We start from the raw sequence: 16,174 nt of genomic DNA, 5'->3' as shown, positions 1-16,174 counted from the left end.
TTGCACTGGAGTGCCCCTTAAGGATGTATTTAGGGGTTGCGGGCACTGAGGTATTTGTAGGTAAACTGTCTCATTTCCAATCCATGTATATTCCCTTTCCACTTCTCCACCCCCCCCCCCCCCCCCCAACCCCCCCCCCCCCCCCCCCACACACACACACACGCTCTCTGCCGCTCCCTCCATCTCGCCCTGCCGGTGAATCCTGCTTCCCACAGTCACCTGCTGTAAATTGTCCCAGTCGCTCTGGTGCGGGAGTGTTTTTTCACCCCAGCATCTTCCTGTTGGAGTGTCTCTCACCACTGGGATTAAGGAGCCTCTCCAGACAGGCTGAGGCGCTTATTTAAAGCAGCGGGCTTGTCACCAGGACTATTTTAAGTGGGAGCTTGAAAGCAATTGCTTCCGCATACCAGAACGATGTTGGCTTGAGTTATTATGCACTTCTTCAGTGGAGAGGAGCAGTGGAACCGAAAAAGTTTACCCTGTTGCTTTCTGACTGGAGCCCATAGATGACTAGAAGAATGAGGGAATGGAGGATGGGTGAAGAAGACTTCGCCACAAGTGTTGTCTTTGTAATATAGCCTTCAGCGGATTTAGTTATAATTTAATGACTATTCCTTCCAGCCAGTATCTGTCAAACCACTTGCCTCAGGGACAATAGGAGGCATTCAAAATTGTTTTATTTCATGAATTCTTGAGACGAATTGCACTGATTGGTCATAAGCACCAATGCCTCAGGCCAATAACCTCTATATCATATCCAAAAAGTGTCTGCAAAATGTTTCATTCTGTTCAAATTGAATGTTGTCTCCTCTCCACCAAATGAAACACAAAGCTTTCCTCTGAGGTGTGCACTCGGCTTTGCCTGCTGAATATTTGGAGTCGGTCCCATCAAGAGAAGCAGCGGAGAATCTTTCTGGGCGAACGAGCTGCTGGATGCAGCTGGGTTTTGCTCTGTTGGCTGAAGCGATTTTAATGTTTTATTGATTTTTTGATTTATTTTTTTCTGCTCCAGCCTCCGTATACACACTCTCACTCTATCTTCGTCATGAGGAACAGCCAAACGGGCAAAAAACAAAACAAACAGCGGGCTTCGGTCCCGGTCCCGGTCCCCGTGTATCCACATCCGGCCTTGCCAGAACAAAGGTGCAGAACAAGAGTGCTAACGACGATAGTTGGAGGTGTTTGATTTTGACTCACCTCCAATCTTACTGATGGATCAATTGTATCCACTTACGTTCAAACAGGTTTCTAAAACACAAGACCTACCTTGACCACTTCCTATTTTCCTTTTCGAAAAGTAGAATTATCTGGACCAACAAAAGAACACACACAAAACCAAAAGACACAATGACAGAGAGGAAAGTTCAAACTAGTTTTCATACACCTTCCCAGAGGTGTTAAAGTGGGAGGGCGGGAGGAAAAAGAGGGTAATGAGTGAAGGGCAGGAACGGAAAGAGTGTTTACAAGGGAGTTAAAGCAGCATCTGACGCCACTGGATGCAGGCTGTTGTTCTTCTCTCACAGCCATTAGAGCAAACCACACCGCTCCATCTCTCATACACGCATGCATCAACATCTCCAAGGTTGTATAAATCAAACCTCTCTTGCTACTGAACCAGCATATCCTGCCCACCACGAACAATTACCACCCCACCCCTTGCTCTGATAACAAAGCATCCTATCGTAATAAGCATCCCACAATGGGGAGCTAATGGTCTCGCCGCTCCTTTTAATTTTATTCATACCTAACTATGAGATATTAATAATGAATGCAGAGTAAACAACAGTTTAAGATGCCGGCCACGCCATTGTGGACTAATTGGCTCATTAAATGTAACATTAGGTGGGAGAGGGGCCCTTGATTGGGAGCTGTAGGCTCCAGTCAATGCTAACACCATCAGAGATCATTGATCTTTACCCAGCCTGCACTGCTCTGATTAAAGAGCAATAAAGATGGGGCTGGTTCCCCTCGGCTCCATAACGCTGCCATGATTCCCTTAAAGTGCCTCAGACACTGCCCGAACGCAGACTGATCGTTTCTCTGTCATGATCCTCCTGCCAAGTGTGCCAGGGTGAAGCTGGCACTATAGGACCACACAGACACAGCTGTGGCCACGGAGTATCAGAGGTGCTAAATGGTCTGAGGAAGAGATCGATGAGAAAGGGACTGGCTGCGTCCATCAGACCCTAAGCACCCAGCATTTCACCTCACTGCCCAGGTCCTGGCGTGACCTGCGTGCACGCGTTTGTTTTTGTGTGTGTTCCGGCCAGGCTGGCGTTGCTGCAGGGGTCTCTAAAGTGCCTCTGGCCAGTGCTTTGGTTCCCCTTTAAAAATTGAAGAAGCCCAAAAATAAATAGGGGAGATGATCCCAGAACTCAGCCCTATACACCGCTGTGCCAGGCATGGGGACTGTTGTAGTTCGTTGCTGCTGATTTTGGATCTGGATAATAGCCGTTATTCTTTTGTGTGCTATGCCTTACATGCATGCACAGATGTTTAAAAAAAAAGTCAGTGTTATAGACATTCATTGAGCTACCAGTGTGTTTCTGGAAGAGGTCACATATTGCAGTAAACAAAGCAGACATCCCCTCCGTGTGCATGACTCTTACACCTTTCCAGGGTGACCTAGTGGTGATTGGGATTTGGGGACAGAAGTGCTTCTAGCAGCCCAGTGGCATCTGGCCTGAGCAGGCTAGCAGCCCAGTTGACTGCCTCTCCTGACCAGCCATAGAGGGTAGTTTTATAGCAGCGCTCTGGCCTGGGCATTGACTCCAGATCTAATAAACATCCAATATGTTATCCCACCCTCACACAACAAGCAAAGATGATACTCTGTAAAAACACAACAAGCCCTCAGATTGGCTTGCAGTAAAAGCCTTTTTACACACTATGTGAACCTGTAAAGGCCTGTGTAAACAGACCCTGACCAGCTGTATAGGGACTAAAGGTGTTACCAGTAAGACTGCTGTGAAGAAAAATATACCTCACTGAAATGTTAGCGACTGCGTTACAATTTGAAACAGATTTAAGTAAGCATTACTGCGGAAAGTATATCATTACCAAGCTTATAATATAAAACAAAGGGGCGGCAAATTGAAAAATAAAAAAAATATCAGTGAAAAAAGACGTTTCATGTATGCTCTCTGGTCTGAAGTGCACTTTATCTCCTGTACAACACAAGGTCAATATGCTGTTATGTTAAACATAATGATTCATATTGGCCTTTCATCTTCCTGGTGGTGGTGAAGAATGTGCTCGGTTCTGCGACCATATCTGGTTAAGACCTTGTTGCGTGTCTCCTACTATTGTCAGAGCTTTGAAATGTTGTGAATTACCGATCGTGGCATTTCACACTGGGAAGGCCACGACTTTACATGCATCATGTTGATGTTTCCTTCAAATTGACTACACTGTGGGTATGTTTTTTAAAAGTACGAAGTGGATTTTTCCTCAGGGATTAGATTAATATTATTTCCCTGGTGCCTTGGATGTTCATTTTGATATATATGCTAAAAGAGCAGCACTTGAAAATAAACATCTCTCCTTCTTTAAGTGGCTAATCCCTTTGATTTGCCGCTGCCACGTCCATGTTCACACCCAACAGCCATTACAATGAGCTGAGTCTGTGGAGCAGCATAGCAAGAAATCAAACCGTGATAACGAGTGCCTCGAGCCTGGTTTAAGGCATGGGCTGATATCTTCTGTGCACAGCCCTCCTCTTTCCCATCTCTCTTCTACACCCTCATCTGCCTCTCTTCCTGCTTGGAGCATGCCTGTGCTGCACCCTTCCTTTGCCCTCCACTGCCCCACCTTCCTGATCTCATCTGGCGACGGAGCAGGTGCTATGGAGAGATAGAGGATGGCTGAGGAAGGCATCTCCACCCAGGCTAATGACGCCTGCTCCTTTCTCAGCTCGCTACGCCGAAACTGTTTCCGTGCAGCAGCCGGGGCTGAAGCAGATGAGAGCAGGAAACATCACAGAAGTCGAGGCAGACTGGAGACGGTCTCCGCCAGATGAGGAGGAGATTGTTTCGAGTGTATGCACTCACGTAACAAGATGCTCGCCCTCACATCCGCATACGTATGCTCATACTGATCTAGATGTGCATATATGTGTATGCGCTCTCTCAAAACACTCACATCTCCCAACGAAGGCTCCTGTCCTGTCTCACATAACTTACCTTTATGAATAATATATGTATCAATATATCATTATATTATATATATAGATATCATTACAATATCAGTACAGTATTCTCAGTTTTTATGTTTCTCATTCTCTCCCTCACTCAGACACTAATGGACACACCGTACCTCACCGTACCTCACCGTACTGTAGAAAGGCGGCATTTTCCATTGACCTCTGTGTTGCCAGACTGTGATATTCAGCCAAGGTCAGCAGTCATCAGCAGGAAGCCTGGGGAGGGAAAGGCGGTTGAAAAGTTCAAACAGCATGCGCATAAACACACACACACAGGTGAACATGCACATGCACATGCACTTACACATGCACAGACTACAGCAGGGAGGATAATGGGCTGTGCGCTGATTCAGGGATGCCACAGGTCATTGCAAGTGACTGTCAAAAGAACACACCCTGTGATTCACACTCTTGACAAGTGAGCAGCACACACACACACACACACACACACACACACTAATAGCAAGACAAAATCTAATATGAAATCTAATATGATTATTGAAATATATACACTCAAGCTATGAATGTGAAATATTAAAATCACTGTGCTTGCTGTGTGCATCAGTTTTGCGAGGCTGAGTTAAACTAACTTTGCATACTTCTCCAATATTGTGATAACACACATGCAGATACTCACATTCCCACACCGAATGAGAGACAAAAGGGGACGGCGGGATTAACGGATCAGTTCCCAATTTCCCCCAGCCGCCCAGAAGTAATCAGATCATCTTGCACCTGACGTGAGGCCTGAATTCCATTAGGCTTTATTAGCAGTAATTATCCCCTGCTTCCACCCCATGCTGTTCCCTCACTCCATATCCTCTATTTTTCCTCGGGATCCTGACATTGCCCTCTCCTTCCTCCATCCTCTTCTCTCTTCCCCCATTTTTGCCGGTTGTTCTCCGCTCGCACCCACCCTCGGCCTCGGTACCAGGTACCAGGTGAGCTGACAGAACGCCACCTGTCTCTCTTTTGCCACTGCCCACATGCAAGCCCACCTATTTCTGCCGAAGGTCACTCTGACATGCAAACGGATACACACATTTCCAGTTGCATTCATGCACACACAAATACACATTTTGCTTTTACTCTTAGTCGACTTAAAGATGAAAAGGCCACTTCAGTTGCTCTCCAATAGCACTGAGGGATACATCGGACCGTCCCCCATCTTTCTTTCTTTCTTTGAACACTTGTTTCTTTTTGCAGCGAGCCCAGAGACGAGATGGACAATTGTGGGCTCTTTCACATAGTGTTTCTCCCTCAAGCAGGAAGGAGCATGAGGACTACAGAAAAGGCAAAAATCCTCCTGGGAGCAGCTTTTTTACTCCCAGTTTGTGTTCATTTGTCCCCCCGCTCCCCTCGGCTGCCTTTGGGAGCGAGTCAGCACTTGTTTTATTGGCTGTTACTGTGTGTCAGGGAGCAAATCGTTTTTTACTCACAGGTGCGAGTGGAGGACGAGCGTGAGGGTTCCATTACTTTTTGTATCAGGTTGGAATTATCTGGGTGCGAATGGGGTTTGGCCGCGTCTCTCTGTGTTGGCGCGGGACTGTGCGTGAAATGGAGGGTGTGTTTGGTTGTTAAAAAGCGAGAACTGTGTTTTTATGTTCACTTGTTTGTACATGAGAAAATGAATGTATATACGAGGTGTAGCAAAGTAGATGATGGAGCTGATTCCCTCTGTGCTGTTTATTATCACATTTTGTGTAATTATATAATTACTGCTAATCACCCACCTGAGGTGGCAGTGCTCTGCTGCAACACACTATTACAGAACAAACACAGCGACCTCAGCACATCTCACACTCATTAACACACTCCTCCCTCCCTCATTCTCTTTCCCCGCTTGCCCTCTCTACATATCTCTCTCCTGCTCCCATTCTCTATGCTCATTATCTCTTGTCTTTATTTACATGCATGAAAACACACATGCTTGTGCGCGCTCTCTAATGTAGTGAGGATCCCAATCAACCGTAATGAGATGAATAGCATTTCAGCAGCAGATAGGGGAAATTTATAGAGAGGAAATCTTCTCAGCAGGTATGTTTCTGATGTGAAACGGAAACGAGAAGAAAGCATCTCCAAATCACATCTGATGTTCCATCCTTTCGACAGGCAGTTTGAGAGAACGGGGTAATAGCGTAGCATCGCCATATACTGCACATTAGTTAACTGAATGTGCCAGTCTCCAAATGAGAGGGGGGGGGAGGGGGAGCTATTCAGAGGCAAGAGACAAATCTCACATTTCAGACTCCATTTCAGAGAACATGAAATTCAATATACCACACCAATCTAGTGCACACTGTCATTGCTTATGCCAGTAATAGCAATCAGAGATATTGTATTCACTCCCTTCAGCCTCTCGGTGTCAATTTATGTTTATGTTTGCCAGTAAATATATTAAATGTCATTTAAGCCTTCTCAAGAAGTTGATTGTTTTGCTTTTGTTTCGTGCCGTCTGGTTCTCGCTGTTTGTCATCCTGCAGATCTTGACATAGGCTTTTATTAATCTGCAGTCTGAATGGAAATTCGCACTAGCGCTCCCCAACGCCCCACCGTCATCTGCTCATGTAAATCTCCCTACTTAATTAAATTGTAGTCTCAGCAATAGGCACAAATTGAAAACACACATCCTAGACAAATCTAGGTATTGTGTTTACACCGGTCAGTTGGAAATAAAATAATTGCATTAGTGTGGACACCCTCTGGACTGTAGTAGCCACCGTTGTATTTCAGCTAAAAAGAATCCTGCAGTACTGTAAAGGAATTCTGTGGATGAGGAGCCCACACACACACACACACGCACACAAACAAACTGTGTGCTGCAGTAGCTAGGCGCCCTCTGAGAGGTATTATGCTGGCTGACAGTGCGACAGCACTGCTCAGAGAGACCCCCTAAACATCTCGCCCACATAATGAGACAGGGCAGGGGCATTGGGGCCTCTTGAAGAAGAGGGGGGTTGGCGGTGGGAGGAGCTATCGCAACATGTCAGTCCTTATGTTGCCCGCAGAGGTTGTGCTGGACCCCTCTGTCACCAAGTGTGTCTGAAGGATGGCAGCTGCAGACAGAGGCTGACATGCACGACTCAACTGGCTCATATCTGGCAGGCAGAATGAATGTATCACAAGGCAGAGACAGACAACACAGCCCAACCATGTTCATCAGATCGAAAAGGAACTTTAATTTAGTCTGTGCGTGTCTAAAGTGTGTGTGTGTGTGTGTGTGTGTGTGTGTGTGTGTTGATAATAATGCATCTCTCAGCTCTCCCTGACAGATAACAGCCTGCATTAGACTTAAAGAAGCCTTGAGACATAGACTCTCGTTTGCACAGATTCTTTTTTTTTTCCATCTCCTCCCAGATTCCCCTTCATGAACTCTGTAGCACTGCAATTCTACCCACTCTAAAAATGCAGTGGCAGCACTTTACGGGCCTCAACGAAGCCTATTACTGTACAAGCACAACTAGTGCTGGAGGCCTGTTTGTAGGTACTGTACGCACAGATGTATGGCCATCTTCATTCTCGTCAAGTATCACTTAGGGATACACCCTGTCTAATGGGTTGTAGCAATCATTTTCAAACTGTGGCATCTTTGGAGTAACGTTTAGCTTTAGGAGGATACCGTCTCCATTACTGTCATCAGCTAGAGGAGGAATCATCTAAAACTCTGGCTCCAGCATACATCATGGGTCATGAAATCAGCAGCTGGGTAAATGTTAGTCCGCGTCTCTTGACTAAAGGCCAGACTCCATCGCTCTCCCTCTCCTCCTGTGTCTATCATTTCCAGTCTCCGTCTTGCTGACCTCTCTGTCTCGCTCCAGTGTCTGTGTCTGTGTTCCCTTTTGGAAAAGCAAGGGGGGGAGGTGTGCACGCACAGAGATGAGGGGGGGGCTCGAGCCCAATCTCATTTAGGCAGGTAGAGGGGCAGAGAGCCACCGTGAACCTCTACTCGGTTACACCTGAGGGGCCCCTGCTATGGAAGGAGGATGTGCAGCTTTGCATGCAAATCTCTGCCGGGAGCCATCCGCCTACCGCCTCACACGGGGGGGGCACAGAAACACTGATTAACATGAAGGCTATTTGAACTCTGCTCTGCAAACACGTGTTAAAGACTGGGATTCTTTTTTTTCTCAATGTTGTATCCATCACATGTGCTCTGGCGCCCGGGAACATAGAGATGACATTTCATGACATTTGGTGCCATCCATGTGTCATAAAGCTGACATAAAGGTTGACATGCAGCTTACTCGACGATGGATCGGCTGTCATAAACATTGATGGCACTACATAACAAATGATGCTAAAAGTTTCATGGCACTGTCGTGACATTGAACAATGTCGTCTCTGCAATCGAACGCGGAGCTCATTTTCCAAGCGCTGACCTAAATCTTTGTAATGTCACTTCGACCAACATGCCGTGATGGAATGACTCCGTGATCGCGCGCCGTTTGTCATAAGAAGTCATTATGCGGGGTAAATATCATAATCAAACTGTTATTTGTGAAGCCGTTACCCGTGCATTGAGGTCTGAGGAAATCAACATCTTTCAGTGTCGTCGGGATCCACTTCCCCTGCGTAGCTTCTGTTTGCTCAGGTGTGTGTTTGTGCATGTGTGTGTACCTGCAGTGTAGGCCAGAGGCTTAGGGCGAGCCAAGGAGAGATTGGTCATGTCCTCATCCGTATGCATGGCTAAGGCTCCTCCAAAGCTCTTTTGTTTTTAATGATAACTTGTCTCATGCATTGTTTACTTCGATGACAGGTCTATTTCCTTTTGATTTATAGCACTGTGGCATTCAAGGAGATACTGTACTTATTACCTTAAATGCAGTATGCAAAAACAAGTCAAAGAGACAGGCAGAGGGAGGGAGGGAGGGAGGGAGGGGTGTGGACATAAATTAAGGGTCATTGTTTCCCTTCTGCTCCAGAGCGAGCAGCTGTTTGTTGAGGTCTAGACAGAGAGCTGAGAGCGGATCACCTTAGGAGGTCACTGCTGCTCTCAGCCCCCCTCACTTGGCTGCCAGGACTCTCGAGTGGAGGTGTCGGCATTGTCAGATTACGCTGTCAACTGCATCTTTATACTTTGTTTTGTGTATGTGGGCAAGTGGCCGGGCCTCCTCTCTGGATCCCTAAATACAGTCAAGGGGGAACTCCCTCTGGTGGTCAAACCAGAGTGTCACACCAACTGTGGTGATAAAACAGCACTCCAACTAACCCTAACAGCTTCGTTTCCCCAATTCCACCGGGCAGAAAACTGTGAAAACTGTGTGCTAGATTTATTTGTTTTAGAACAACTCGGAGGTGTGGGAAGGTGTCGGCGAGGAGAGAGGTAAAGAGGAAGGTAAAGGCATAGAGAAGGAGGTGGGGTGTCATTGTTTTGACGGATGTAGTTACAATAGCACAGAGATCAATTATTCAGCAGAGGCATGCATGGTCGCAGGATTAATGGCGCATGCAGCAGATAAATCAACCATCGGTCTCGAACCTCCCTGGGAGTAGGGAAACGGTACAAGACAAACATAGAAACGCGTTTGACGTTGGCATTTTATACCCGTCCTTTACCATTAGTAACCTTGAGAATTCAAAAGAAGAATGGGGACGGAGAGCACATCAAGCCACAAATAACCATCCAGATTTGGGGATATAATGTCAAAAAAATGAGCACATTATATCATCTTGAATGCCGATTGTGCTCCGAAGGACAGAAGTATCTCTCTGTCCTCAAACTGTGGAAGGATATGAAAAAGGAGGGCTGTAGTTGCTGTTGAGAGATTGAAACGATGCTATATATTACAACCTCTGGAGACCTGTCGGCACTTCAACTTACTACCCCCTCCACCACCACCACCACCACCATCTCTGTATCTGTCTCTTCCCCTCTCTCCCTCATTCTGACTTTGACTTTGCTCCGGATCCTTTTTTTCCGCTTTCTGCATTACTGTTACATTTCTCATCACACCCCCTTTGTGTATTCATACAGCGCACCTATCCATGTTCTTGTCTGTCTGGCTGTACTTGTATTTGTATATGTGGGAGTGAATCTCTCCGCCTGATTGAATTTGCTCGATTCCACCCCTCTTCCATCCTTGTCTGTTTTGGCTGCAAGGTTGTACCTGTCTGGTACTTCAGGTGCGTTTTAGCCCATGTATCTGTGTGCGCCTATAATTCCCTTCCTCTATTTGTCTGTCTCCTTTATCTGTCTGTCTCCTTTATCTGTCTGCTCCCTAGCTGCTGCCCCAGCCCAAAACAGCCCTCGTGGCCTTCCCTCTCTCTGCAGTTGAAATCACATACCCCTGTCAGGCTCTCATCTTCAAACACCAGCCTTTGCTCGGCCGGAATGTCAAATCATTTCAGTCTCAGTACCGTTTTCTTTTTTTTCTTCTCCTCGTGTTTGTTTCTAATACTCACAGTCTCTCCCTTGCTTTTCTTTTATACATCTCTCTCTGTCATGCACACGCGTTCAATGTGAGTTTAATGTAATTTCTCCGTTTCTCTCTCCTCTCAGTGGTTATCTTCACATGTAGCACTAGTGCACCGCTGTGTTCAGAAGTGTTTCTGTGAAGCCCGGGTTAACCTTCTCCTTCTAGATTTGAGTTATCGCAATTAATTAAGAGTGGAGGGAGTATGGAGGACTTTGGCCATATCAAAGCAGCACACAGGACACAGACATTTAGCATATGAGCGATGGTGAAGGAAGAGCGAGGGAGCGGTGGGGGGGGGCAGTGAGGCAGCCATGGTGGAAGTGGGAGGATCAAAGCAGCGGATGGTGGCAGAGTGCTGTCCCCTGCTGTGCAGCTCAGATAAAGACAGGTTAGCGCCACAGGTCTCCTCGGTGAGAGGGAGCCAGGCACGAGGCCAGGGGAGGTGCATGAACAAGCCAGCTTACAAACATCTCATAATAACTCAAGAAGCACAAGAAGCCCTCTGAATTAAAGTGTCACTTTTCATTTGCTTTCCTTTCCCTCTTTTTGGCTCACAGGCTGATTTTTCCCTCTCTGTCTCCCCCCCTCCCCCCCCCCCCCCCCCCCCCCCCATAACCAACCACCACCCCATCCTTCTCCTCATCACAATCAGAACATAACGTGGACTCCCTCAGTTGCCTTCCCCACTGTCTTCATCACAGGGCTGCCCGGGGGCTCTCAGGCTCCTCCATCTGCCTGCTGTGTGTCTGTGGCTCTCCCTTTCTTTCTTAGCTTGTCTCTCTGTCTGTTTGTGGCAATCCACATCTCTCCAAATCTGTCTTTTTGTGCGTTGCTCTGTGTCTGTCTGCTTTGTGTCTGTCTGCGGGGCTCTCCGTCTCCCCACACGTGTACAGTCAGCAGTATTGGCGAACTGAAAAGTTTGTTGGCTATACGCTCATCTAAAGTGGAATACAGAAAGATTAATATGCCACAAAGGACAACAAACAAGGTACAAAGCTTTGCACTCTGGCAACATTTTGTCAAAACTGTGTGTGCCTCGCTAAGTCATACTGCTATCTATGTAGCCGACAGCTCCGGAACACTCGCTGTGATGCTGTTGACCTTAAATAACCCTTGATAGGCCCAAACTCAAGGGTACGTGAGTTATATACGGCTTGTTATATATATTGTTTTTAATTCAGTTGGTTGGATTTGTTGTTGAAGTCAAAGCTCTGCACAGAGGATATTACATATAGGAGGCAGAATCCAAGATGTTGTCTTTTCAGTCATTGTTCTCAATCCTACTAATCCCGCCGCTGAGCCCGGCTGTCCAAATTGGGTGAGCTATAGGTGCTGCCGGGGCTGAGGAGCGGCAAGGAGAGTGTGGATAGAAGCTGATGAAGTTCAGTGCCGTGCTATGAAGTGGAGCGCCAACTCCCGCCCGCCCGCCCCCCCCCCCCTCCCCGTAGTGTTGGGAGTGGGTGGGGCGGCTATCAGTCTTTAATTGGGCACTGTGGGCCACAGTAAAGAGATTGCAGAGTATGGAGAAATAAATTAAGGGAGAGTGAGAGAACGATACAGAGCGATATGGAGGGCCAAAGAGTGGGGTGAACCCAGAGCGCTTTAATGCAATGCGTAATGGCAGGTGTCGCTCTGCCTAATTTCACGCCTCTGTGAGCGAATGTGCACCCAGACGATCGCCTCTTCCAAGTCCCCCTTCTCTCTCTCTCTCTCTCTCTCTCTCTCTCTCTCACCCTCTCTATTTCAGTCCCTCTGCCTTAATGTGGAGTCGGTTGCAGTGATGTGTTTGGCCTGCGCAGGACGTGGACTTTGGTTCCCCTGAAACCTTTAAGCGCATGCCTGTAAGCTCCATGACAGGCTAAATGTGCAGCACAAGCACTAAATAGAGGCATGGGGGCAGTTAAGGAAGCACAAGGGCCCGCCTCTTCCATCTGTCACACGCAGGCCATATGATGAGGAATGAGGAACGCTTGTTCTTTTGCTTCTGTCAGTAATCCGGCCTGTTGGACTTTGGGCCAGTGGGGAGAAACGACAGGAGGGGAATGGGTCAACCAATGGCGCGCGAGTGTGTGTGTTTGTGTGTGTGTGTGTTTGTACGTCACATAGTTGGACTTTCAGAGTTTGACACAGGGGCATCCCGCGGCAGCGGAGATGGAAACGAGTTCTGATCCCTCGTGCCCTGCCCAGCTTCTTATTTGACCCTCTGTTGCTCCTCAACCTCCCTCCCCCCCCCCACCCCCACCCTTCTTCCCTCCTCCTCACTCGTCCTTTACCCTCCTCTCCCCTCAACGCCGCTCTTCCGTCCTCACCCCTCCTCACCCTTTCTGGCCCCTCCTTCCTGTAGTCTGTGTTTGTGTTGGGAAGATTAAGCTGCTCTGACAAAGCTGTGTTTACAAATATGCAGGCAGAGAAACAGGCCAAGCGACGCTGAATAGGAATAGAATACAAATTGCTTTTTTATCTCTCTTAGGGCCAGGGCGAGAGAAAATGTGTTTGCGATTGTTGCTCCTCCGCCTGTGAAGGATAAAGCCTCAGTACTGGGTTTGGGCTCCCTGTTAGCATTCATTCCATCCTCTTCTCTCTCTCTCTCTCTCTCTCTCTCTCTCTCTCTCTCTCTCTCTCTCTCTCTCTCTCTCTCTCTCTCTCTCTGTCCTCCCACTCCCTTTCTTCCCCCCATGCTCTTTCTCCTCTTTGTCCGCTCCACTCTCTGTCTCTTTCTCCCCGGCGGGAATTTTTTTCCTGCTGTTTTCTTGGTAATCATATCTCCTCTCCTCTCTTCTTTCCTCCCTAACTCTCTCATGTCTCCCTGATGTGTGTTCCTCTCTCCTCTATATGTGCACTACTCCGTCTCCCATCACCTCCCTCCCTCAATAATTTTCTCCGTTCCTCTTCCCCTTCGTGTTCCCATACAAGCTGAATATCTCCCTCCGTTGCTCATGTTCTTCCTCTCCTCCGCTCAGTAGGACTTGTCATGATTTACAGTCTCTCTCAGCTCTTCCTTGCTCACACCGGAGATATTGGAAATGTGGAGTGCCTATAGATCACGGCAGGTGGAGAAGCCGTGAGCGTCCGCTAATCAGCCCTAACAGAACTGTGGAGCATTACAAATCTGAGCTCTCTCTTACAATTAGGCAGCATGTCTGCCTGGCATACCCCACGGCAGGGAGGCTGAGCCTGTGATGTCATCTCCAGCAGGTCTCCGCCGTGAGTGTGTGTGTGTGTGTGTGTGTGTGTTTTAGGTGGAAACATTGGGTCGGGTGGTTTGCTCTCATTAATGCAGAGGACGTGCTCCCCTTCTCCACACAGTGGCACTTTTATCCTTACCTCAGCTAACACAAGGGAAGGTTAATGGGCGGTCATACAGACTCAAACAATGCCATCTATGTTTATTAAGCAGCACCAGTCTCCCCATGTGATGCTTTTGTTAATTCATTATTTAATTTCAAATACGTGACGTCGCATGCCTTCAGGGCTGGATAAGGAGCCCCACTTTTGAGGACATTGTCAAGGAAAAGAACAAAAGAACAATGTTACTGCTCGCCTACATACTGTAGTTTCATCTGTACCTGCGACTTTCTCCCCTTCCATCGCTGTTTCCATCCTAGGTGCAGGTGAATTCATTTCCATGATCTGTGTTCACATCCCTTTGGCCACTCGCCAGCACATGCATTTGGGTTTGACTAAGCGCAACGGAGACACCAGCTACGGGAAAGTCTTCTTAGACTCAGCTGTTTCCCGCCCACTAAAAATGACAGCTAAAACCGGACCTCTGACTCCTCGTCTTTAAGCTGTGGCACGATAACCTGATTGCTGTATCCATTACTCCACCTTTTAATGGAATGAAGTGCCTGTCGTGGTTGATAGCCCCCCGGCTCGTAATGCAAACAGATGCTCATTACTCTTTTTACTGCCATACATTTTTTTTGCATGTCTATTCTAGGCAGGCAATCTAGAGGTCAGCCCAAAGGTTAGGTGATAAGGAAGTGGTGACTTGAGATAATGACTGGATTCCATTTTCCATTTTACCTTTTACACATAGACTTAACATCCATTTGTAACCTGCCATCCCTCACATTAGGATAATTTGCTGATCTCCTCACATTGACTTTCAACTAAAGCTATTTTGCTTTATCAAGCTGCAGCGAGTCGAAACATGCATTTGCAAGACAGCCTATTAGCATTTCAAAAACAAAGACTTTTGTTGAGCTAATTTAATCTGCAGTGCATCTCCAAAGTAAGGCCATTCAGGTGAGGAGAGGAGAGAGATCAGAAGCCTGAAAATGAAAGCCTGAGTGAGGGGAAAGTGGAAAGAGAACATTTGCTACCATTGCTGTTCAGGCCTCTGCTCCTAGCTTGGGTGCTATAGAAACACAGTTTGACTTTTGAGAAGCTGACAGTAGTGCTGCAAAGTTTCCTCAGCCTTCCTTTGTTGAAGGACATCAATGTGTTGACTGCCGTTGTAGGCTGAGGTCAAGGCAAGGCCTCTACTGGCTCTTTATGAAAACCCCCTGATATATTTACTCATCCGGCCCTTTAACCTCTTTTTGTGTCACGGTTTTCAACAGTCTTGTTACTTTAAGTGAATAGGCCTTTAAGCAGTGCTACATTCAGAAGAGATGTAGCTGCAGTAACAGAAAACTGGTTTGCACATGTACAGTCACACACACACAGGCAAAATTGTATTTCTATTTCTGTAGCAGTATGTGCATTCTTGTTATTTGCCGGTGTGACTTGGCACACACTAAAGTGTGTAGCCGTGTTTGCGCCTCTCTGTGTCGGTGTGTGTGTGTGTGTGTGTCACTGTATGGTGGCCGTAGCCGTAGGCCCCATGCCACCCTTCCATCCCATTAGCTGAGCCCAGCCCCTGCCGGTTGTGTGCTTTAACCTTGGCCAGCGGGCTGCAGGAGAGGGAGAGTAATTCTAACCTTAAAAACCTGCTGATTAAAGCTAGTTTGGTGGAATTCGATTCCACTTAATGCCTTTGGCCGTGAGCCCAGCTGGCTAGCATTAGCATCAACAGACACCACGTCTTCAGCCGGGGAGACAGACGTGCATGGGCATGTGCATTAGCCTCCGCTGGCACGTGCAAAAGCGCGACTGTAAATCCCACATCCCCTCTGTCTCTATTCTTCTTCTCTGTCCTCTGTCTCTCATTCCACTCTCATCTCTCCCTCATTCCACTCTCATCTCTCCCTCATTCCACTCTCATCTCTCCCTCTGCCCGATATATAACTCGCATACCTAACTTCATCACCGCAGTTCTCCTCCCTGGAACGTCTTTCCTCTCTTTCCTCTCTCAGGGCTTTTGGTGTGGCAAGCGGTCAGGGGTTTCTCTCTAGCTGCCTCAGCCCTGTTGTTGTTCTCCTCTTGAACTTGATGTATAGCTGTGTTTACGCGTCCAGCGTGGCTAATTAATTCCCCTCTTCGGGGCCTGTTTATCAACTGTTTGTGTATTTTTAGAGCCGGTCATTTCCATAACACATGCATTCTCCCAGAGCGTCATTTGTTTTGCTTTGTTGAGGAATTTTTTAAGGTTTGTTTTTCATTCTTTCCTTCA

General features: G+C 47.3%; 1 protein-coding gene across 1 annotated transcript in view; it reads left to right on the top strand.

Annotated features, from left to right (window-relative positions):
• Positions 1–16,174, top strand: part of camta1a (calmodulin binding transcription activator 1a) — a 266,168-nt gene that overhangs the window by 189,726 nt on the left and 60,268 nt on the right. The gene's annotated exons all lie outside the window — the stretch shown is intronic.

The sequence above is a fragment of the Anarhichas minor genome, unplaced genomic scaffold (assembly GCF_050575085.1).
Source record: "Anarhichas minor isolate MPS153535 unplaced genomic scaffold, ASM5057508v1 ptg000003l, whole genome shotgun sequence".
In the NCBI taxonomy this organism is placed as follows: domain Eukaryota; kingdom Metazoa; phylum Chordata; class Actinopteri; order Perciformes; family Anarhichadidae; genus Anarhichas; species Anarhichas minor.
This window is presented reverse-complemented; position numbering and strand designations above follow the sequence as displayed.